This window comes from Emydura macquarii, unplaced genomic scaffold (genome assembly GCF_026122565.2).
Source record: "Emydura macquarii macquarii isolate MOO-44397 ecotype Brisbane River unplaced genomic scaffold, CSIRO-AGI_Emac_v2 contig_3062, whole genome shotgun sequence".
NCBI lineage: Eukaryota > Metazoa > Chordata > Testudines > Chelidae > Emydura > Emydura macquarii.
In genome coordinates, this window is record NW_027133199.1 from 6,199,667 (window position 1) to 6,223,707 (window position 24,041).

Sequence of the window (24,041 nt, forward strand, 5' to 3'; positions counted from 1 at the left end):
GTATTAGCTGTGACACTTGGAGTACCTTTCCCAGACCCGAGGAAGAGCTCTGTGTAAACTCAAAAGCTTGTCTCTCACCAACAGAAGTTGGTTCAATAAAAGATATTAAGGGAGACAAGGTGGTGAGGTAAAGCTGTAATAGTAATAACAACAACAAATTATAATAATAAAGTTCTTAAGTGTTGACCAGGCCTAAGTCGGATTGATTTTTGGCACCTAAGTCAGCTTTGAAAATGAGACTTAGGCCTTGCAGTGTTGAATGGAGTCATGCCTAAATACCTTTTAAAATTGGGGCCGAAACAGCATAAAATTCAATATTCCCTCCCACCCTCCACCAAAGATATCGCCAATGTCCCTCTAAACATTGCCAGAGTCAGTCCTCCAGCATAAAGCTTGAAGACCGAACTTGCTATTCGTGATATATCTAACACAAAATTGGAAAACAAAACATTTTTTAAAAAGTATAGGCTTCTTTTCTACATCTTAAAAGAGCATTAAAGAGACCATCCAAGCTTTGCAATTTATCTATAAGCATTATGTCACTCCCTGGGTGTATTGTAAAAATGGGATCAATACACAGTTTCTGCAATAGTACATTTTTGCTTCTTTTTTTTTCCTGTTCCATTTTGTAATAAAAATTACCATAGGGAAACAGGGACATGGATCAGAATTTGTAGCCATTATCTTCCTGTGTCCCTATAACACTCAACAAATATATTAAACAAATATTTCTTATTAAAACTCATTTCAAATGAACAAAAATCTCTTGAGGTAGTGGAAGCCTAAAACCTCCTGTGTAAGACAAAACCAGCACTTGCTGTTTCAGCTACAACCGCAGCTGTGGCTTCTCCTTTTGAAGTACTCACAGGTACTCTTAGAAGAGATGGCCCTAATGTTTTTAAATGCAGGCCTGAGCCTGGATTGCTCTCTCACTCCTTGCTCAGGCAAAACTCACAATGAATGGGAGTCAGCACTTGCACACTAGGATCCTGGATGAATTAGAAATATGTAAAACAGATTAGATTAAAGGACGTTTTAACTGAGAAAGGGGCTGAGAATTAGACCACAATCTTTAATTCTAATGGTCACCGAGCTGTAAACAGTTTTAAAACTTGTGTTTTAAAGCTGCTGGTTTCCCTTTGCTGTGGGAGCTGATCCTAGGGTGGGCACATCAAAGGCCGAAGATGCCGTGGCATCTTCTGTCTTTGAAGTACATGCAGAGGTAATTCTCAGGAATGAGAAAATGGGCTTTAAGTCGACTTTCAGCTAAACTACTAGTAGATTTAGAGCCTAGGTTTTAAAACAGCAGGCATCTCTGCCTGCAGAGAGGAGTGTCAACCCCAGCTGTGAGTACTTCAAAGGCAGAGATGCCCCAGTTGGGACTGTAGATGGAATTGGAAATACAGGCTTCAAGCACACACTGGAGGTTTTAGGATCCAGGGACTTCCATTTTAAATCAATTACAGAAATGTACATATTTTAATCAATTAGAAATCATCTACAACTTCCATATGCAGTTTTAGAAACAAGTTTTGCATTGGAAATACAGCTACACTCTACATTATTTTTAAAGGAATTAATCCATTACATTTTTTTTTAATTTTTTTACATTTATATAGAACCTTTCATACCTAAGGACCCTAAATATGTACCTGTAGATTGTAAGGTCTTTGTGGCAGGGACTGTCTCTTAACATGTGTTTGTAGAGTGCCTAACACAATGAGCTCCTAATGTCAGTTAGGACCAGTGTAATAGTTAGGTATCATTTCATCCACCCATCACATGTATCTAGTACAGTACTATGAAAAACTCAGCTCTTACCAACACTTAGCATACATTGCTATCTGAGATGTAGCAGTACTTCCCTAACTTTGGACAGGAAACAACCCATGATACCTCATATATTACAGTATGGTAACGAGGGGTGGGGGTGATGTTGGGCCAAGAGTGTGTCTTTAAGCCACTTCTTGTAATCTGGGGAAGAGTGTATGAAGGAGTTCTGCACCAGCAGCTACTCCCAGAGAAACCGTACTCAAGGTAGACTTAAGATGACTTAGTGATCAGCAAAGCTGATAAAAACACAGAAGCAATGGGCAAGCATGACCTGAGCAACCCTTGCTATAGAATTTTCCAGGAATTAGTGTGCAAGGCATAAGGAGTAGGGAAAAGACTTGTTCTGGATCTGGTACTTTCAAGGGTCCCTAAGACCACAGAATGAGAGACAAGACTTTAAAAACAAACAAAGAAGTATTTATTGTTCTTCTTGTAATTTAGCCTTTTTAGTGATAACTTTTTCTTTTCCAGTTATCTAGCTTCATACTTGAGTCCTTTCTTATTTATGAATGTACTTGGTCAACATTTTTCATTAAAAAAAAAGTAAAATAGCCTTGTTCTATTAAAAAGAAAATGTATGAATATTTTTTAAATTTTTCTGTTATTTTGATTAAATATTTTCAGGTATTTCCCCCTCCCCCATTCTCTCCCTTTTTCAGCGGCATCCCGTCCCATTCCCCAGTTCTCTGTAAATGCTCTCTATTTTTATTTTATTACTTACTGTCAAGGAAGCATTGAGGACAGTTGCAAACTCGCTATGAATCTATTCTTTCATACTTAGTCTTTCATTTCCTATCTCCTCCAGCAAAGCAGCAATATCCCCTCTTACTGGTTGTCTATGGTTTCTAGCACTCTGTTTTGTTGCCTGGCCAGCCTGCAATTGCTGTCAATTAAGCTACTCCATTCAACAGACATTGAATCTCTGATTTCATGATGGAGCAAAACATTTCATCTACAGCTGTAAAGCTCTGTCAGTCCTTTTGACAAGGGCAAAATAATCTCTTCAGGGGCATTATCTGCTTGCCCTCTTTCTTACACCATAATAGAGAACTCTGGAGTAAATATAATATTGTAATTAACTTGAGTGGCTCCACTGATATCATTAACCATGAGAGAGTAGCCTAAGTGGCTTATGAACTGCAGCGATGCCCCAAGAGTGAAATCCAGCCACTCCACTGCCATCATTTATTATGTAAAGTATGTTGAATTTCTGCTTAATTTTGAAAGTTTTAATGTAAACATCACCATGAGTCATTTGCCAGTGCTCTTCAGGAAAGTGGATGAATGGGGAAAGTTGGGGAAAATGATAATGTTCTGACACTAAAGTGTTGTTTATTTAACTGTGACATGGCAAAGACGTGTTTACAGTGCTGATTGACAGGCTGTTTTCCCCATTTGACATCCATTTTGTTCTAATTCTCTGTATCGTGTAACCGATATACAACTAGTGTGACATTAGCAGCCACTTGGGAGGAAGGCTAAAAATACAGTTCCATGACCCCCTTGTTTTCTATGGTCTGGGTGGCAGAACTTCCGCTGCTGTAAATGGTCAGGCTCCATTAAGGTGGAGCTATAACATTTTGGAGCTATAACAATCTATAGGGGCAAATTCTCACTTGTTATGTCTGATATGCACACACCCCCCTCGACTGCCCCCTAATAATGTCCCCTGATCCCTAAACGTTTTTTACCAAGATTTTTTTTAAAAAGGGGTGCTTAAAGTTAGGCTCCTCAGCCCACATCCACAAACAGACTTAGGTGCTGCAACACCTAACTTGTAGGACCCTGGCCACTCATGGAATTCAAACACCCCAGTCAGGAGCTGAGGCTCCTTAAACAATGCTCAAGGAGAGACACAATGGGATCCACAAAGGACACATGATAGGTTGGGAGCTGCCTTAGCTAACCAATAGTAGATGCCGAGGAATACCCCTCCCTTATAACCTTTAGCCCAGTTGTTAAGAAATTCATCCAGGTTGTGGGAGAGCCTGGTTCAATTCCCCTGCTGCCTGCTAAGGAGAAGGGATTTGAACAGTGGTTTCCTTTCTCTTAGGTACGTGCCCTAATCACTAGCCTATATAGTTATTCACTCTCTCTTTGCCTCAATGCTTAGTTAATTATTTATACAAAATGGAATAGCTTCAACTGGAGAGATTAAAGGAGACCCACATCAGAATATCACAATCTGTCTTGTTGAAGACATTCCATTTTTATAAGTAATTAAATAAACTGGGAATAGGTAACAGAATGGATCACTTGATTACCTGTTCTGTTCATTCCCTCAGAACCACCTGGCATTGGCCACTGTCAGAGGACAGGATACTGGGCTAGATGGACCATTGGTCTGACCAAGCATGGCCAATTTTATGTTCTTAGCCAAAGAGTGCACTAGAATGATTGTATAGCTCAGTGCACCTGGACCTGGCTGTTCAAATCCCTTCTCCTCAGCCAGCACGGTTGGGAATTGAATCAGGGTCTCCTATATGCTAGGGGAATGCCCTAAACCACTGGGCTAAAGGAGATCCCCTTCTTCCTACCTCCATTATTTTGTGTGGAATTAGGCAGGCTCAGAGTACACCTACTGGAATAGACCCCCTGGAAGATAGTTGGGGAAACATCTGGGTTGAGGATTGCACAGGCAGAAGATAGGCACCTAGACACCTGCCTGAGGCTGCAGTGCACTTGTCCAGAGGCAGAAACTTAGGCAGCTTGGGGACTTTTACAGCAACAATGTAGGCACTGAGTGAGTAGGCAGTAGCTGAGCAACAGTTTTGTGGATCACAATGGCCCCTGAATCTGGGATTGAGGTCCCTAACTCCTTTGTGGAACTAGGCCCTCAATCCATATTTAAATACTTACATAAACAGCCTATTTTTGTAAGGCGCTGAGCCTCAGCAGCAGCCATTGACTTCAGTGAGAGCAGTGCTTGATCTCTATCCCTGGATAGGAGAGCCACAGGAGGCACCAGCTCTTAATTTTAAACCTGCATTTTCTGATTTTTGTAATGCTTTATCTATCCATCTTAGTGTTGCCTTAAGGCTAACTTCATTGCATGGACAATCTATAAGTGCAAAATGTGATAAAATATAAATAGGTCACACTAAGAAGTTAATCGCTCAAGTGAACCAAGGCACAAAATACAACAAAAACCTGTATTAGGCAACATGGAGAACAAAGGCATTTTCCTCCTCCCCCCCCCCCCCCCAAAAAAAAAAATAATAATAATAATATGCTATATAGATCCCTTTATGGCCCCAAAGTTCTAACTATCGCTAAACATATCCATGATGAAATAGCATCATGGTGTGGCCTTACTGAAGTCCTTGGCTACATGGTTTAGAAATAACTGGTTTATAAATGAAGGCTTTGTGGACCTGAACAGGCTTTGGATCAAATCAGTGGGAGCGGTTTCATGATCTGCAACCAGCTTTGGCTCAGGCCCCTCAGGAGGGGAGATGGTTAGGGGAGATGGTTTGGGGAGCCAGGCTTCTGCTGAGCTTGGACGGATATTGAAAAGAGACCCACCAAGGATCACAGACTGAGCATCTTAGCGTGCATCATGATGGTTGTGGAACTGCTGGGTTTTCCAAGTGTGGTGTTTCATGCTGAAAAGACTTTAAAACCCAGACTTTGTTATGCCCAGTATTTTATTGGCCTAGATGGAGAGCCAGCCACCCCAGTTAATATGAAAGGAGGTGCTGGTCTCACATTGTGCAGCAGTTCACATCATTGGTGCCCCTGTTTCCAACCTCAGCAGAGAAGGTTTGGAGACAGTATTGCCCATTTTACCTGTAGAGGTGGCTCCATTGGATTGATTTTGAGGCACACTGGCAGGGGGATGTAGTGAAGCCTGCACTAGAGGTACTGCCTCGGCGGTAGCTTTGCTGTGGATAAGTAGAGAATGTCTGTATCCCACATAGCCAATAAAGCTGCTTTTAAAGCATTTTTTTCAACCCACAAGTAACTTTGAAGTGACCATAAAGGACTGATTGTGCAAAAACTCCTATTAAAAGCAAAATGGTGCTTCTTTCACCCCCCATTTTTTCCCCCTCACTCAGATTCTTTCATTTAGGGGAAAGCTTGGTCCAATGATTAGAGCACTAACCTAGGCCTCAGCAGACCTAGCATTAATTGCCTGCCCCGCACAGACTTCCTGTGTGACCTCCAGTAACTCATTAAAGCTACATCTACACTGCATTTTAAAACCCGTGGCAGCAAGTCTCAGAGCTGGGTTGACGAACTCGGGCTCACAGGGCTTGCTCTTGCAGGGTTCTACTGCGTAGAAATTTTGGCTTGGGCTCTGAAGTTCTCCCCTGTCCCTGCACTTCAGAGTCCAAGCTCCAGCCTGAGTCCAAATGTCTACTGGTTGCTTTTAGCACCGTAATACAGACTGCACAAACCAGAACCTGTAACTCTAAGACTTGTTGTCCCATGTTTTAAAATTCAGTGTAGATGTACCCTTAGTTTCTCTGTGCCTCAGTTCCCCATCTGTAAAATGGGGATAATAGTACTCCATAGAGGTGTTGTGAGGATAAATGCATTAATGATTGTGAATTGCTCAAATATTACAGTAATGGGGACCATAAGCACCTAAGATAGCTATAATCCAGGTTTTAAAAAAAATTTGTCAGTTTTTAATTCATACTAATTAAATGCAAAAATGGGCCAGACCATCGGCTGGTGTAAATTGGTCCAGGTCCATTAAAGTCAGTGGAGCTACTGCAGTTTACACCAGATGAGGATCTACCTTTTCTCTTTTTGCCTTATTTGTATTTAATTTAAAAAGTTACACAGCCTCCTCTTCCCCCACTCTCCCTCTGCCCCACATTTCAATTGCTGAAGTTTTTCTTTCTCCCGTGCTGTGCTACTACACATTAGGCGCAGGATCTTCTCGGCCTTCCAAAAATAATCATAATAAAAATCTCAGTTTATTGCAAGCCAGAAATCAGCAATGAAGTGCAGGCTCTGTGCTGAAGCTGTGTATCAAAAATAGGACTGTCTAAATCCACATTCAGTGACATCATAATCAGAGAAATGTATGAGATTCTCTGCAGTCCTGCACCCATATGATATTTCTAGGCTTCCATCACTGTCAGAAGAAAAAAAAAATATCTTGGGTTATCATTGGCATCTTGACAGCAATAATTGTTTACTGATGCACACAAATACAAGTGTGAAGCCAGTATCATAAGCATGGATAGTTGTTAACAGAAAGCATCTCATTTGAAAAAAAGATAATGCACAAGTTGCAAGAGAAGCATAAATCAAGACACAGAAAAGCTCATTGGATAGCTTCTCTGGATTGATAATCAAGTCAAACAAATATATCTGCCCACTATATCCACCTGCCCCTTCCCATCCCCGCTCTCTCTCCTGTTCTATTGACAGAGATAAGGGGGTCAAAAGGTCATCTTTTAGATCTGTGCACATTATTGGGTGAGAGTCTCAATTGGTGTAAATCAGTAAAGCGCCACTTGTAAATTTCACAGAATTACTTTTATTTATACCAGCTGAAGATCTGGCCATTGTGTTTATTTTTCTGCATTTGATTCTACTTGCATGCATTGAACTGTCTGTCCAGGTTTGTTTCCCCCCCTTTTTCCATATTTCAAACCTGCTTAGATGTAGACTTTCCATATCCCTTACTCCTGTCTCAGAAAGGTCAGGGTTTAGTCCAATGTTTATAGTGTTGTTTATCCAAGAAAAGCAGAAGGCACATTATATTGCCTTACTCTTGTATTACCGTTCGGAGAGTTTTGTCTTTGTTCTTAATGTCCCTAATGTTTTTGTCCTTAATGTGCATAACTGTACATATCATACCCTTATAAAATATACTACAGTATGTTACAGTAATAGTTCTTAACAACGGAACCATTATTGTAAGCTAAAATGTTTGGAACCATTATTGTAGAATACCACAGTATCAGGGTAATCTTGGTATTCTGCAGTCATACATATGTAAACATAGATATTACCTCACTAGGAGACTGATCCAAAACCCTTTGAAGACAATAGGAGTCTTTTCACTGATCTCAATGGACTTCAGATCATCCCCTATATTAGGAATGACCGTGGCAGATGATTTTAGGTGACAAATCTGAGGAACTGTCCCAGATTGAGGTGTCAGAGTAGGTTTTGGAACAAATTGATAAATTAAACAGTAATAAATCACCAGGACCAGCTGGTATAAACCCAAGAGTTCTGAAGGAACTCAAATGTGAAATTGAAGAACTACTAACTGTGGTATGTAACCAATCATATAATCAGCTTCTGTACCAGATGACTGGAGGATAGATAATATGACGCCAATTTTTTTTAAAAGGCTCCTGAGGCAATCCTGGCAGTTACAGGCTGGTAAGCCTAACTTTAGTACCAAGCAAAATGGTTGAAGCTATACTAAAGAACAGAATTATCAGACACATAGGCAAACATGATTTGTTGGGGAACAGTCAACATGGTTTTTGTAAAGGGAAATCATGCCCCACCAATCTATTAAAATTCTTTGAGGCAGTCAGCAAGCATGTGGACAAGGGTTATCCAGTGGAAATAGTGTACTTAGATTTTCAGAAAGCCTTGACAAGGTCCCTTGCCAAAGGCTCTTAAGCAAAGTAAGCAGTCATGGGATAAGAGGGAGTTCCTCTCTTGGATCAGTTACTGGTTAAAAGATAGAAAACAAAAAAGGTAGGAATAAAGGGTCAGTTTTCAGAATGGAAAGAGGTAAATAGTGGTGTCCCCCAGGGGTCTGAACTGGGGCCAGTACTGTTCAACATATTCATAAAATGATCTGGAAAAAGGGATAAACAGTGAGGTGGCAAATTTGCAGATGATACAAAACTATCAAGATAGTTAAGTGCAAAGCAGACTGTGAAGAGTTACAAAAGGGATCTCACAAAACTGGGTAACTGAGCAACAAAATGGAAGATGAAATTTGATGTTGATAAATGCAAAGTAATGCACATTGGAAAACGTAATCCCAACTATACGTATAAAATGATGGGGTCTAAATTACCACTCAAGAAAGATCTTGGAATCATTGTAGATAGTTCTCTGAAAACATCCACTCATATGCATTGGCAGTCAAAAAAGCTAACAGAATGTTGGGAATCATTAGAAAAGGGATAGATAATAAGACAGAAAATATCATATTGCCTCTTTATAAATCTATGGTATGCCCACATCTTGAATAGTGCATGCAGATCTGGTCAAAGATATATTGGAATTGGAAAAGGTACAGAAAAGGGCAACAAAAATTATTAGGGGTAGGGAAAAGCTTCCATATGAGGAGAGATTAATAAAACAGACTATTCAGCTTGAAAAAGGGACAATTCAGGGGAGATATGATAGAGGTCTATAAAATCATGACTGGTGTGGAGAAAGTTAATAAGGAAGTGTTGTTTACTTCTGCTCGTAACACAAGAACTAGGGGTCACCAAATGAAATTAATATGCAGCAGATTTCAAATAAACAAAAGGAAGTATTTCTTCACAATGCACAATCAGCCTGTGGAACTCCTTGCCAGAGGATATTATGAAGGCCAAGACTATAAAGAAGTTCAAAAAAAAAAACTTAAATAAGTTCATACAGGATAGGTCCATCAATGGCTATTAGCCAGATGGGCAGGGATTGCTGTTTGCCAGAAGCTGGGAATGGGTGACGGGATGGATCACTTGATGAATACCTGTTCTATTCATGCCCCTCTGAAGGACCTGGCATTTGCCACAGTTGGAAGACAGAAGATTGGGCTAGATGGATCACTGGTCTGACCCAGTATGGCCATTCTTGTGTTCTTATGATGTAATGATAGTATTAGAGTGACTGGGCTAAAGCCTGCGTTTAGACTCTGAGCATATCAGATGTGAACTAGATGTTTCCAGGAGACTGAGGGGACTCAGACTGAGCTGCATGTTTGTGCAGTTAAAGTACTAGGCCATCTCTCTAGGCCATCTGTCCCCTTTGTTCTTACTAAACACTGCAGTATATGCTTCATATGCCCTCCTAAGAATGGTTTGGCTAGCAGTCTGGAAAATGCCAAATGTTGCTAGATGTAATTGCAGAAACAAAGAAATACACAGAGATCAACCAAGAAGCACAGACCACAAGAAAGTAAATTGCTTTGGTGTGGAGCCAGCCAACTCCCTCCTGGTTTTGTTTCCTAGCCCAGTGCACTAATACTAGAGCACAGCACTGTACAGATAAAAGTGTGATTTGGAAAATCATCTAACTCCATGAATATACCATATGTATCAATCACAGATCCACCTGAGTAAAGTAAGTTGTACTGATTCATTGTGAAAATTTGCAGAGTGTTCAATTACCCTCAGAATTGTTCATTTCTTGCCTGTGGCTCTGGGGTCAAGTGGCACCTGACCTGCTTCCACACTGAAGTCCAGTTGTCTTCAATGAGAGTCATATTGGGCTTATGGCTGACAACTGGGCTGCAATATAAATCAAATAAAGAGAGATGATGATTTCAGAAGACTTTCTGAAATAAATGTTTACCTTGCTTGTGAAGCACATCTGCTCTTCACCACCTTCAGCTACCAGAATTGTCTCTCTCTCATTCAGGCTTCAGGCAGTGCATGGTACAGGTCACCCTCATTCTACACTGGTTCCCCCATTGAATACAGAGGCAAATTCAAATTCTCTATTCTGATATTCAGAGCCAGCCATAGGATCAGTTCTACTAACCTGGGAGATCACCTCTCCCTCCACTACCAAGACTGCACATGGCAGCTGCACTCCACCGGAGCAATAGTATGATCAGCCCATAAGAGGAGGCCCATAAGCACAAGGGACAGAACTTTCACAGAGGCTGGATCTAGCCTGCAGAACTCATTCTCTCAACAATTTCACCACTTTCATACTAAAATGCAAAGCTCATCTTTGATTTAATTTTCCCTCAGTACACTCTTCACGCAAGGTCTGATTATGCTGCAATCCCCGGGTTGCACTTGTGGCTGCAGCTCATTTAGGCTTTAATCTACCCGGCTCGAATACTGAAGCAGTGAAGCTGGAGAAGCATGGGTTTCAGGGTAGAACATACCAGCCTGCCTGGAACCCTGGATAATTACTCAGAGGCTAGCCTGTGCTGACACAGCTTCACTGCTCCAGTATTTGAACATGCTAAATTCATGTTTGCTCAGGTATGTCTACACAGGCTGCCATCACACCCCATGACTATGACATCACCATAGACATACCTATAGACACATACAAAGTCTGCTAACTTCAAATTTACTTCTACAGGCAATGGGATGGAGAGTGAAAAAGCTTGGTATTGTTAGCACTATTTTAACACTTGGGAGGCAGTCAGCTACTTTTATAATGCTGACCATATTAACACCTAGACGAAGGGCAGCATTTTCAAACTTGGAAGCCTCTAGGCCCCTAAAGTGGATTCAAGCACCGAACTATAGGTACCTGTGTTTCAAGATCCTAGCCTAAATGACAAGATCTTTCTTTACACATGAATGAATGTATAAATAAAATGCATAGATATTTCAACATATAGTGAAGTCTCACCCACTCCAAAAATGGGAAGTTTCTTAGATACTTATGTGACCCGTCCGTGCCTAGGGCAGCTACCTGAGAATGCCAAGGTCAGGGCAGGCTGTAAAAAGGGAGCAGATTCTCCCAGCACTGGTGGGTGGCACTGAAGTCAGACTTCCCAACCAGCCACAAACTGTGCTTCTGATTCCTCCAAACTGGTTATCAAGAAGCCAGTACACTAATACACACAGCCCCCTTTACTGCATTCCAGTCTCTGGCTCCCAATCAGCCACTAGGTCCAGTAAAGAAACCAGTTATTTAAACTCTATGCTTTTCACTAAAAAGGTTCCCTCTGACCCCAAAGGGTCAGCCACAGTACCAGATCAATATAAGTTTGGATCTTACCCAAAATACCACACTGCCAGCCAATCCTTTAGTAACTAAAACTAAAAGTTTATTGTAAAAAAGAAAGAAAAAAACCATAAGAGAAATGTTAAAGGGTTAGAGCAATCAGATACATACAAATGATTAAAAGTCCATATACATCAGGTTTCTAGAAGAATTATGGAGGTTGCAGGCTTGTTCAGTTTCTCTGGTATACATCCAGTAATTGGATGGGTCTCAGTCCTTTGTTTCACAGCTTCAGTTCAGTTGTAGATGAGCTGATCCAGAGGTAAGTTAGTACCTGAAGCTGAATCCTGAATACAAGACAAAATGGATTCCCCAGGCCTCTGCCTTATATACCATCTGGCCCTGGCCATGCTGTTTGTGGAGTTCTACAGGAACTAAGATGGAGTCCAGAGACACATGGGCCAATCTTGGTGACTCATCAGGTATATGCCTTGCTTCTCCCCCTGGGCCCCTTGCACCTGGGAATGTCTTAATGGGCCATTAAGCAGGCTATTGTTCTGCAGCCCTCCTGTCTGAGTCGTTACCCAGACAGCACAATTTGAAATGCTGATATATCAAACATATCCATAACTTCCATCTCACATATAATATATGAACATAAACATCATCTTACTTAGCACATTATAGCTTTTCTAACAGTACCTGACATGGCATATCTCATACGAATTATTATGATTTTGACATATTGATGTTAAACAATATAACAAATGCCCCCCTCTTCCCCCAATCCAGCCAGAATGACAACTTACATTTCATTATGAGTTTTATGGATAGTATGGTGCAATACCAAAGCCCCATGTAAAACTTGCAAATAATTAGCAGGTTGTTACTACAGATGCAGGGCTGGAATGTAACTACTATTTTACCACTTACTTACTTCTGTGTATGACTTTCTCTCTGTGTAAGAATTTGTGAACTTAAGTATTCTAGTTTTACCAAAATATTTATTGATTCAGGTGACTATAGTCTTTTCATCTTCGGGTAATTATGAGTGCTGGATTTTTTGTGTTTGGTTTTTGTTTTGTTTTTTTGGGGGGGAGGGGGGGCCGCGGGGAATTGTTCAGAGATTCCAGCAGTTATATAAAACTGAAGTACCCAAAATAGAAAAGAAATTGAAATATATTTTTGAACATTATAACAAAGGAAAATATCTGATTGAGAAAGAATTGGTTTTGGAAAGAATGATTACTATTCTTAGCTCTAATTTGGTGTGAAAGGTCTCCTATCTGCCTTTGCAGATATTGTGATAGTTAAGTAAAATCATCATAGGTGGCTCAGGCATTTGCATCTACCTATGAACACAGATACATGATGAAACTCAAGGTACTGATCCCTTTCCCCACAGTACAGTATTATTTTCTGAGTTGCAGATATTAAGCATAAGAAAATAGTTAGATAAGAGCCCCATGACACTATAGGGTGAATAGAAGTCGAATGCTCTACTGTCTGTTGTTTTTTCTCTCGAGATTAATTCGATCTGTTCTGTCTTGGCCAGAACCATTTATAGAGTGAAGCATATTACCTACCTTGCCCCTTTGCTCACTTTTGAGAGACCACAGGTGTCTTGGTGGAGAGGGAAAAAGTAGCCCTTGTACTTCTTTGAGAACAGAGACTGAACTCCTACTTAGCCTTTTTGCAGGGCATAGAAATAGAGGCTAAGACTTTGCCCTTCTTCCCACAAATGGAGAAACCCCATCTGGGCCTACTTAACTCTGACTCTGGAATTCTAGAGCTAAGAAGCCTGCAAACTCTTCCACATGTGAGTAGCCCTCCAGCTCCCTCACATGAATAAGGATTTGGAGGGTTGAGTTCAAGATGTCAAAATACAGTAGGCACAATGCTAAGCAAAACATCTTAACACACTGACAAAAAGTCAGTGAAAGCAGCTTGTTAGGAAGCTACTCAACACAAGTCAGGAAATCAACATTTGTGAGATAAAAACAAAATAGAAAAGAAGTTAAAATGTGTTTTTGAACATTACAACACAAGAAGAAGATATCTGACTGAGGCAGAATTGTTTCTAGAAGGAATGTTGTTCAAGTTTTCGCATGAGCTAATAATGAATGTGTGATACCAAAGTTGCTGCAATGTCATAAAGAACTAAAACCCATACAGTTCCCATTCTCACCTCAGTTCTTCATTCTGAATCAAGCTCTTTACTAATCAGTTCTGGGGGAAGCTGGATGGACGCTAAGAAACAGGGGCAGTAGGAACAGTAGCACTGACTCAAGCTCACAATCATTGGTAGAGGAGAACTATTAATATTGGTCACAAGCTGGCTGGCCCTTTAAGGCAACCTGGGCTCAGCCCGGCTCTTGGGTATAACAGGGCTTATTTAGAAACTGACCCCAGCTGTGATGGTGAAGGAGCATGAGCACTATTTAAATAGAACTGGGAACTCGGTGGAGTGGGACAGAGTTATGAAGTTTAAGGCCAGAAGATACTAGATCACCCACGCTAACCTGCTCTATATCACAGATCACCCAGCACCTGCATGCTAACTTAACAAGTGAAATGAGATCCAAGTATTACAGCCCATAGGAAATTAAACTATCATCATGCGACCTAGGCAGAGATTAGGAGAGACTAAGGTGCACCAGTGCCTGAGGACCCCGCAATGGCAGGGAAATAATTGAGTGAGATATATGCAGATAAATCTGGTGGATGAGCTGCAGCCACACACTGTGGATGAAGGTTAAAAAAAGCAGCCAGCTACCAATCTGATCAGGGGAAAATCCCTTCTTGATGCCACATATGGTGATCAGTTAGATCCTGAGCATGTGAGCAAGAACCAACCAGCCAAGCACCTGAGAGAGAGACAGAGAGAGAATGCTCAGTGCCACCTCAGAACCCTAACCCACCCCACCCAATGTCCCAGCTCCATCTGTGGCCCTCCCTGCTGCTTGAGAGCAAGCAGATAAAAAACCTGCCCAGAATACATGGAGGGAAGGGGCAATCCCTTCCTCACCCCTGCTGGTGGCTGACTGAAACCCTCAAGCATGAGCTTTAGGAACATATGACAAACGGGAAGGGAGCCCCAGAACTGCTGAGTCTTGCCCCCTACCATCACAAACAATCCTGTTATACAACTGCATGCACACATTTTTCCAGCTCTCTCATCAAACTAATTAAGTTGTTTGCCCCCACAACTCCTATTGGGAGGCTGTTCCAGAATCTCATTACTCTGATGGTTAGAAACCTTCTTCCAATTTATGAATTGTTCATGGCCAGTTTCTACCTATTTGTTCTTGTGCCAGTATTGTCCTTTAGAGCTCTTCACCCTCTCTGGTATTTACCACCCCCACCAATGTATTTATAGAAAGCAATCAGATCCCACCTCAGTCTCCTCTTTGTTAGACTAAACAAGCCAACCTCTTCAGTCTCCTCTCATAAGATAGGCCCTCCATTCCCCTGATCATCCATCTTCTCTGCACCTGTTCCAGTTTAAATTCATCTCTCTTGAACATGGGTGACCAGAACTGTACGCAGTATTCCAAGCAAGATCTTACCAATGCCTTGTACAAAGGCATTAATAGTCCTCTCTCTCTGCTGGAAATGCCTTGCCAGATACATCCTAAGATCATATTTGCCTTTTCACAGCAAAATTATATTGGTGGCTCATAGTTATTCTGTGACTGACCAACACATCCAGATCTCTCTCCTCCTCTGTCACTTCCAACTGATGAGCCCCCAGCGTATAGCAGAAATTCTTATTATTAGATCCTAAGTGTATTACCTGGTGCTTTGTACTATTGAATTTCATCCCATTTCTGTGACTCCACTCTTCAAGATCATCCAGATCTTCCCATTTAATGTTCTGATCCTCCTCTGTATTGACAATGCTTCTCAACTTAGTGTCATCAACAAATTTTATACTGCTTTTTGAGCCTATTGAATGAGATTGGCCCAAGACTGATCCTTGAGGAATTCTACTAGTAAACCTCCCTCCAGTCCAATAGTTTTCCTTTAGCACAACCTGTTGCCTTCTCTCCTTGACCTAATGCCTTATCCACCTTACAATGTGATCCCCCTCTTCTCTAATTTAACTAATAAATTCTTGAGTGGCATTATATCAAATGCTTTACTAATGTCCAACTATATTAGATCTATTACATTTCCCTTATTTAAAAACATCAATTATTTTCTCAAAGAAAGAAATCAAGTTAGTCTGGCATGATCTACCTTTGGTAAACCCATGTTGCATTGCGTCCCCTTTACCATTTACCTCTATGAATTTAGTTACTTTTTCCTTCACAATTTGTTCAGAAACCTTGCATAGTGCTGAGGTCAGTCTAACAGGTCTGCAATTGCCTGGATCACTTTTTTTTCCTTTCTTAAATATAGGTATGTTGTTAGCTATTCTCCAGTCATATGGTACTACTCCTAAAGAGCTAGGGAGAGTTTTCCCTCTACAGGAAGGTCCAGTAACTGTGAGTGGCTGTGACCAGAAAGCAGAGCTGCAGGATCAGGGTTAATGCCTATGGTGGAACCCTAGACAGGAGAGGAGGCCTGAGTAAGGGTGTGTGAGGACCAGTGAATTAGATAGAAGCCCATGAGGAGCAGAAGCCAGTTTAAGTGGCACTTAGACTCCCAGCATTGAGAAGCCTGGGGGTCAATACCCTAACAAGGGGAAAGAATGGAAATCAAGCCCCAGAGGAGTGAAAAGACCTTTTGTTTAGAGTCAAGCCCAAGAGGGGTGAAGGACCTTTGGTAGAGCTAAAAGCCCAGAAGGGGACTGAACAGTTGTCTGACTTGCCCAGAGGGTTAAGACACAGAAAATTAGCAAGGAAATTCGGGGAAGAGATAAGCTGGAAGTGGTCACTGTGGCTGAGCAAGTGGCCACCAGAGACTGTGTAAGAGGCACAGTCCCCTGCAGTGCTGCGTTCTGGAATGAGGGAGCACCTTAGTGGGAAGGACATGGATTAACAATATTATAACTTGGTCCACGGGACACAACAATATTGGACTGGATTCAGCCCTGGCATAGAAAGTAGGCAATTCCCATTGACTTCAGTGGTGTCGGGGCAGGGCTGAATTTGGTCCACTTTCTCTTTTAATTGCTGTTGTGTCTACTATCCACATTCCCTTCCTAATCCTCCCTCCTCCCACTCTTATACACAAACAAATATTTTGCTGCTAGCTAGTTGGGCAGAAAACCTGCAAATCTATTATAGCTGTGCTTCGTTTTATACCTCTGCTGATTCTTCTGCAGAATCCATGGCTTAGGGTGAGTTTAGCAGAGATCCAGTGCAGAGACACAGTTTTTATCACAGTTAAGTATTTATATTTCTCCCCACCATTCTCATAACTCCTTTCTCTATGCTGTGCCTGTAGCAGAATTGCTATTGCAGATAAGAAAACACCTGGCACAAAGACAGTTATAGGAGTAATAACATACCACAAACCCCCAACCTTCATTTTTTTCATGTGTGTCTGGTTACCTTTCAGGTTCCTATGGTCCATACTATTCCTCACAAAAAGGGTTCAGCCAGAAAGCCACTGCTTGAAACTTGGCTGGTAATAACAATGCCAAGTATTTGAGTACATTATGTGTAGGTTATTGGGTGTCACAGAATGTCTTGGACTGAGGAAGCGATATGGGTTGTTAAGAAAAAACCAGTACACAACATAAAATTAATTTAATGGAGAAATTTGGCACTGCTCTTTGTTCTGTGTAATGTACCCCTGTGCAAAGGAAGTAAGGCAAGAAGGAAGCAAACCCAACCTGACTACATCACTGAAAGGCATACGACAGCATGCAGTGCATGCTCTCCCCTCTTGAGATACAATCCCACCCAAAGCTCTCCCTGAGGAAGTTTTGCAATGCTCTCCATGAATCTAAATTATAGTATACGATCTGGCCTCACTTGTCCAGAAACACTTCCTTGCTGTCTGAACAAGCTTAGTCTGTGCTGACAGAAGGAGGTCTTAAAGAGAAACTGACCCTTCTTTGTACTGCCAAATACCTTTCAAGAGTTTCAAAGTACAGTACTGTATCACTTTTAGAAAAATAAATATAATATAATATAATCTGTGTTTAGTAGCAGTAGAGTTTTTTTAAAAGACTAGTTTCAGTAACTATTTGGAAACAAGAAGAAAGGTTAAGTAAAATATTTCCATCTCCTACAGGATGACAAAATGGTTGGTGAAACATGCCTTATCATAATTCTGTGCTTTTCTTCAGCCATAATGATTTTTTTAAAATCTCTTTTATCCAGTGCCAAATAGCCAGACTTGGATTCACTGCAGGAATTCCAAATCAGAAGATTAGGCTATAATATAGATATAAGTACATACTATATATCTTAAATTGTCAGTTTTGGATACCTGTATTGTCAAAGGATTATAGGAGCAGGATTCATACTAGGGAATTTGTTTCCCTGAAAGCAGCAGCTTTAATTTTTTCTAATTTTTTGTGTCCTGAGTGTAAAAATAGTGCTTGTAGCTAAGCAGCTTGTTAATGCTATTCAGCACCAGGGTATTCTTTATAGGAAAACAGTAAGGAAATGTTCCTTTTGGTACTTCTGAAATCTTCATTTAATCAACATGGTGGTTAATTTTTGTTATATTTATGTTCTTGTGTTATTTGATTTGATCTTGGAGTAATTGGTGAGCCTGTTCATTTTTGTGTGTCCTTTTAAAATGTTATCAAGCACATCCAGGGTACATCTACACTGTAAAAAAAAAAAAAAAAAAAAAAAAAGACACACAAGCCTGCATCAACGGACTCGTGCTTGCGCTATCTGGTTAAAAAGAGCCGTGTAGACGAATGGGCTCAACCGGCAGCTGAGGCTTTGAAACCCGGTGATGGGGCACAGTCTTGGAGTCCAGACTCCAGCTCAAGCCCAAATGTCTACACTGCTATTGTTAGCCATGTAGCATGAGCCTGGGTCAGTTAACTGCATTATATATATATATAATACATACACACATATTTTTATTGTGGTGTAGACCTACCCCCAACTCTTTTATTGTAGAGTGCTAATAATTTAAATAAATACATACATATCATTCACCATTTTAAAATTTTTGCTCATGATCAGTTACATAAATCTGCTAAGTAGGTGACAATGAGAGCAGCTGTTCCACGTGTTTATTTGGGTTTCTTTTTCTTTTTCTTTTTTTTAAAGTAATTTATCACAGTTTAAAAAAAAAAGATAAATTGTTAATATTTATCAGTCTTGGTACTGACATTCACCTTAGTTAAACACAAAGTTAAACACAAAGCACGGTTCTGTATGGAAGCTGGGGCCTGCCCATGTGGAACCACTTGCAGCTTGATGGCTGCAATGTTCTAACTGTATTTTATAATTTATCTGAGCATCAGTTTTGTTCAATATTCTCTAACACTCACAACATTGAATGTCTTCTGTATATTTTTTTCCACTGATCATCCTAGTACTGATGTATTGGGGAAAAAGAGCTTTTCTTTTTTTTTTTTTTTTTTAGTTAAAAATAATATAGGCTCCAATTCAGCAAAGTATTTAAGCACATGCAGTAAAATTTTCAAAATGCACCTAAGTGACTTAGGAACCTAAGTCTTGTTTTCAAAAAAGAGATAGGCAGTTAATGGCCACTTTCCCAAAAGTATTAAGATGTTGAATTCCCATTTAGGTAGTCACCTAAATACCTTTCAGCATGTGGACCTAAGGGCCTATGTGGCCTACCAGTGAGTATGTGTGACCACATCCCCCCAGGTTGTAATCTCAAAACTGTGGGAATGCTGTGCCGTCTTCGCTCTCCAGTCTGGGCTGTACCTCACAATGCCTTGCTAGTGATAAGCAGCAAACCCCTCCAGGCACTGTTATCATGTAGCCCAACAGCATGCAGAGCACCACTCCCAGCTAGATCGCATAAATGTTAACCTGGGTTGCCTCTCACTCTGATGCTGTCCGCAAGCTACATTTACACAGCTATCTACAGGCAGAGACACACCCAACTGAGCTACATGTTATATATATACCTATACTGAGTTATAGGCCTTGCCTAGCCTCTCACAAACCAACAAGAGAGGCACCAGCCAATTACCCACCCCACACACATTTTGTAAGAACTGCACCAAAAGGACACTATTCCCAAAATTATATTAATAAGTCCACTCTTCCCTCATTGTGGGGAAAACATGCAACAGCTTTTGTTACTGAGCTAAGATTTCTAGATGTTTCAATTGAAGACCACATTGGTTGAGATAAAACATTAAACAAGTTTATTAACTACAGGAAAAGAGATTTTAATAGATTATAAATGGCAAGTGTAAAGAGATTAAAAGTAGTTACCAAATGAAATAAACATAAGATTGCAGTCTCTGGTCTACACTGGTGACTTAGGTCGACTTAAAGTCCCTTAATTCGAATTAATTACACCCACATCTACATTGGCACCACTGTTAAATAAAATTAAGGTGCCTGTAAAATCGACCTAATAAGACCAGCTCTGCAAGTGGCGTAGCGCCTAATTTGAATTAGTTAAATCAATTTAGCATCAGTGTAGATGCAAAGGGGCTTAAATCAAATTAATTGACCTCCGGAATGTATCCCAAAATGCCCCACTTTGACCGCTCTGCACAGTCGTGCTGTGCTACTCTGTGGTCACGGAAGCAGGAAAAATCCCCTCCCCTCAAGCCCCAGGAACATTTGAATTTCCATTTCCTGTGCTTGCTGTCAGCGTCGGGAGAGCTTTGCCACTGTTCTCAGCATGTCTACTTCAAAACCCAAACATGCTCCAGCATGGAGTTGACCAGAGGTGTTAGACCTCACTGGGCTGTGGGGAGAGGAGTCTGTTCTGGCTCAGCTCAGAGCCAGTAAAAGGAATCTGGACATATATGGGAAGATATCACAGGGCATGCTGGAGAAGGGACACCAGAGGGATGCTCAGCAGTGCCGCGTGAAGATCAAGGAGCTGCGCCAGAAGTATCAGAAAGCAAGGGAAGCTAACAGCCGCTCGGGCTCCTCTCCCAAAACATGCAGGTTCTATGATGAGGTGCATGCTATCCTGGGGGGTGATCCTACCATGGAGCCTCCCTGCAGCATCAATACCTCCGCTAGTTCACAGTCCATGAACAATGAGGAGGACTCTGTGGATAAGGAAGAGGAGGAAGAAGCTGTGGAGAGCAGGGTGCAGGAGAGGGGGTGTCTGTTCTCCCAGAAAGTCAGGACTGATTCCTGACCCCTGAGCAGTCTTCCAACAAACAGGACAACACAAATGATCACGGGGAAAGCACATCTGGTGAGTTTTCTTCCCTATTAGCATTTCTGTCCTTGTACATTGGGTGTGGGGGGCACGAAGGGGATCTCAAGCATTTCGTTGACTCTACTGGGGGTTACCCAGGGATCCAGTTTTTTATGTGATGAGAAATGCTACCTTTATCATCAGTTGATATCAGATGGAAAATTTTATGTATGTAATCTGTTATCCCTCAAAAAAAATTTTCAGGGAGGGCTGCCTTGTTCCTCCCTCCATGGTAGGATTCTTCTCTGCAACCAAGGTAGCCAGCATCATGGCTTCATGTGTTTTAAGCATAGCCTCCCCCCACACACACCACACGGTCTGCAGTTCCTCTCTGTAAGGGTTTGGAATACAAATAGAGAATCCCCCCACTCACCACGCCCTCCGCAATTGCTCTCTGTAAGGGTTTGGAATGCAAGCAGAGACCTCTCCCCCTCTATCCTCCTCCCCACGCCCTCCGCAGTTCCTCTCTGTAAGGGTTTTAAATACAAGCACAGAGAGAAAATCATTTGCTACATTTTATTATGGCATCATTATTGAAACTGTTACATTTGTTTCATATTCCTCACAATGCAAACTGTGGCTACATTTTATCATGGCATCATTATTGAAATTGTTACATATGTATCTTGTTCTTCACTATGCTAACTGAGGCTATCTTGTTATTTTTCTTTCATTCAGTAGACACCTCGACAGTGGACAGACCATTGAGCAGTGCTGCAGACAGGCTGTCTCAGATTAGAAAAAGTAAAAAAAAAAAAAAAAAAAAAAAAAAAAAGCAGAGATCACATGTTTTCAGAGCTCATGAACGCCTCGGCAGCTGCAGAGACAGAGCAAAGAGTGCGGAGGCTGACCTTGTCCCAGAACATGGGACAAATGCAGGAACATGATCGCAGCACCACGCAGGAGATACTGCGACTACTGCGGGACCAGACAGACTTGCTCCATCTTCTTGTGGACAGAGTCCCTTCATAATGCTCCTCGACGGAGTGCTATGCCGCCCTCCCCCTTCCCCGCCGCAAACAGGTCTCAGAGAAGATTGGCCAGGATGCAGTACTTGCTCTCCTCCACCCCGGTGGAGGGGAGCAGAAAGCTGTGGCAGCCATGTTGACTGCGGGCCACCAAGCCACCACCCTACCCTGGAGACAGTGAATGAACCGTCCCCCCCCCACCCTACCACCACCCCACCCAAGACTTGAATGTTAAAAAATAAAGTTTTGCATCTTTCCAAAACGTTTCTTTGTTAAATCATATCTTGTTCATGAGGGATTTTTCAGGAACAGATATTGAAGGGGGGTGAGGGGTGGGGGCGTCATAAAAGACAAGCAACATACAGGAACAGAAATCACTCCTGCATCTCATTGCAGAACCTGGTTTTCAAAGCTTCCCTAATGCAAAGTGCTCTGTGGTTAGTTCTCACCGTAGTGCTGGCATCTGGCTGCTCATAATTGGTGGCCAGTCTTTCTGCCTCCACAGCCCAACCCTGGGGGAACCTTTCCCCCTTTGCTTCACACACATTATGAAGAACACAGCAAGCAGATATCACAGAAGGGAGGTACTTCTCACTCATGTCCAACCTAGTGAGGAGACTCCTCCATCTACCCTTTAAATGCCCAAAGGCACATTCTACAACCATTCTGCAACTGCTTAACTTCTTATTAAAACATTGCTTGTCACTGTCAAGGTGACCAGTGAATGGCTTCATTAACCAAGGGAGCAGGGGGTAAGCAGAATCCCCCAGGATCACTGTGGGCATTTCCACACCCCCGATCTGAATTTTTTAGTTGGGGAAGAAAGTTCCCATCTGCATCTTACAGAACAGTCCCAAGTTACGAAATACACGAGTGTCATGCACCTTCCCAGACCACCCCACATAGATGTCTGTGAAACGACCCCTATGATCCACAAGCCCCTGCAGGACCATGGAAAAGTACTCCTTGCGGTTTATGTACTAGGTTGCGAGGTGTGCAGGTGCTAAGATGGGGCTGTGCGTCCCGTCAATGGCTCCCCCGCAGTTTGGGAAGCCCATCGCAGCAAACCCCTCCGCTATGTCCTGCACATTTCCCAAAGTCACTATCCTTCATAGCAGAACTCTATTTATGGCACTGCACACATGGTGCACAGCTATGCCCACTGTGGATTTACCGACTCCAAATTGATTCCCAACCAAGCGGTAACAGTCGGGGGTTGCCAGCTTCCAGAGAGCGATGGTGACTCTCTTCTCCACTGTCAGAGCTCGTCTCAAGCGAGTGTTCATGCGCTTCAGGGACAGTGCCAGCTCTGAGCACAGTTCAAGGAAAGTTGCCTTTTGCATCTGAACGTTTTACAGCCACTGATCATTATCCCACAGCTGCATAACAATGCGGTCCCACCAGTCTGTGCTTGTTACCCTGCACCAGAACCTGAGCTCCATGGACTGCAGGAACTGTTCTGCTTGATGGCTTGTAGCAGGGCAGCCTCGGTGGTATAGATGTAGTATCTGCTTCGCCTTCTTGCTCTATTTCTAAAGTACTCCATGATAAGCCATGATGTATTTGTCACGGTCACAATTATAGTGCAGAGTAGAGCTGCTCCATGTCTCTGCAGCAATGGCGATCATAGGGAGTAAAAAAAAAAAGCATGAAAATCCTTTTCCTGTTTGTTTGGGGGGGGAGGATAGGGGAAGCAGCGCTGGGACGATGACACTCATCCCAACAGCCATCGTGGCTAGTTGCACTGTGGGATAGCTACCCACATCGCACTGCTTTCTAATTTGAATTAAGGCTGGTCAGTGTGAACGCAAGAGACCAGCGCAAACAGCATAGTGTGTACACTCTGCTGCGATTTCTATAAATTGGCTGCTGAAAGTTGATTCGAATTAGTGCTGCAATGTAGACATACCCTAACTTCTACACACTCACAAGTTCTTGAATTAGCCATGTGTCACCCTTGTTATCTGGTATAAGCAGTTTCTTAAATGCAGGTTGGACAACTTTCCCTTCCTGGGACTCCCCTCCCCCCCTTCAAAGTCCTTTTACCTTCCAGCTGATCCTTCAGGTGATGAGTTGGGGAGAGAGCGAAGCCAAGTGATGATGCCACGCTCT

The 24,041-nt window shown here is 42.0% G+C and overlaps 1 long non-coding RNA gene across 2 annotated transcripts in view; it reads right to left on the minus strand.

Moving 5' to 3' along the window:
* LOC137141452 (uncharacterized) overlaps positions 1-14,129 on the minus strand; it is a 53,030-nt gene extending 38,901 nt beyond the window's left edge. The window contains exons 1-2 of one of the 2 annotated variants that reach the window (XR_010916641.1): positions 13,862-14,129; positions 10,149-10,268 (exon numbers count right to left, since the gene is read on the minus strand). This is a non-coding gene — a long non-coding RNA (uncharacterized lncRNA). The remainder of the gene's footprint in view (positions 1-10,148; positions 10,269-13,861) is intronic. The other variant, XR_010916640.1, reaches the window with a different exon arrangement.
* Positions 14,130-24,041: the final 9,912 nt, after the last annotated feature.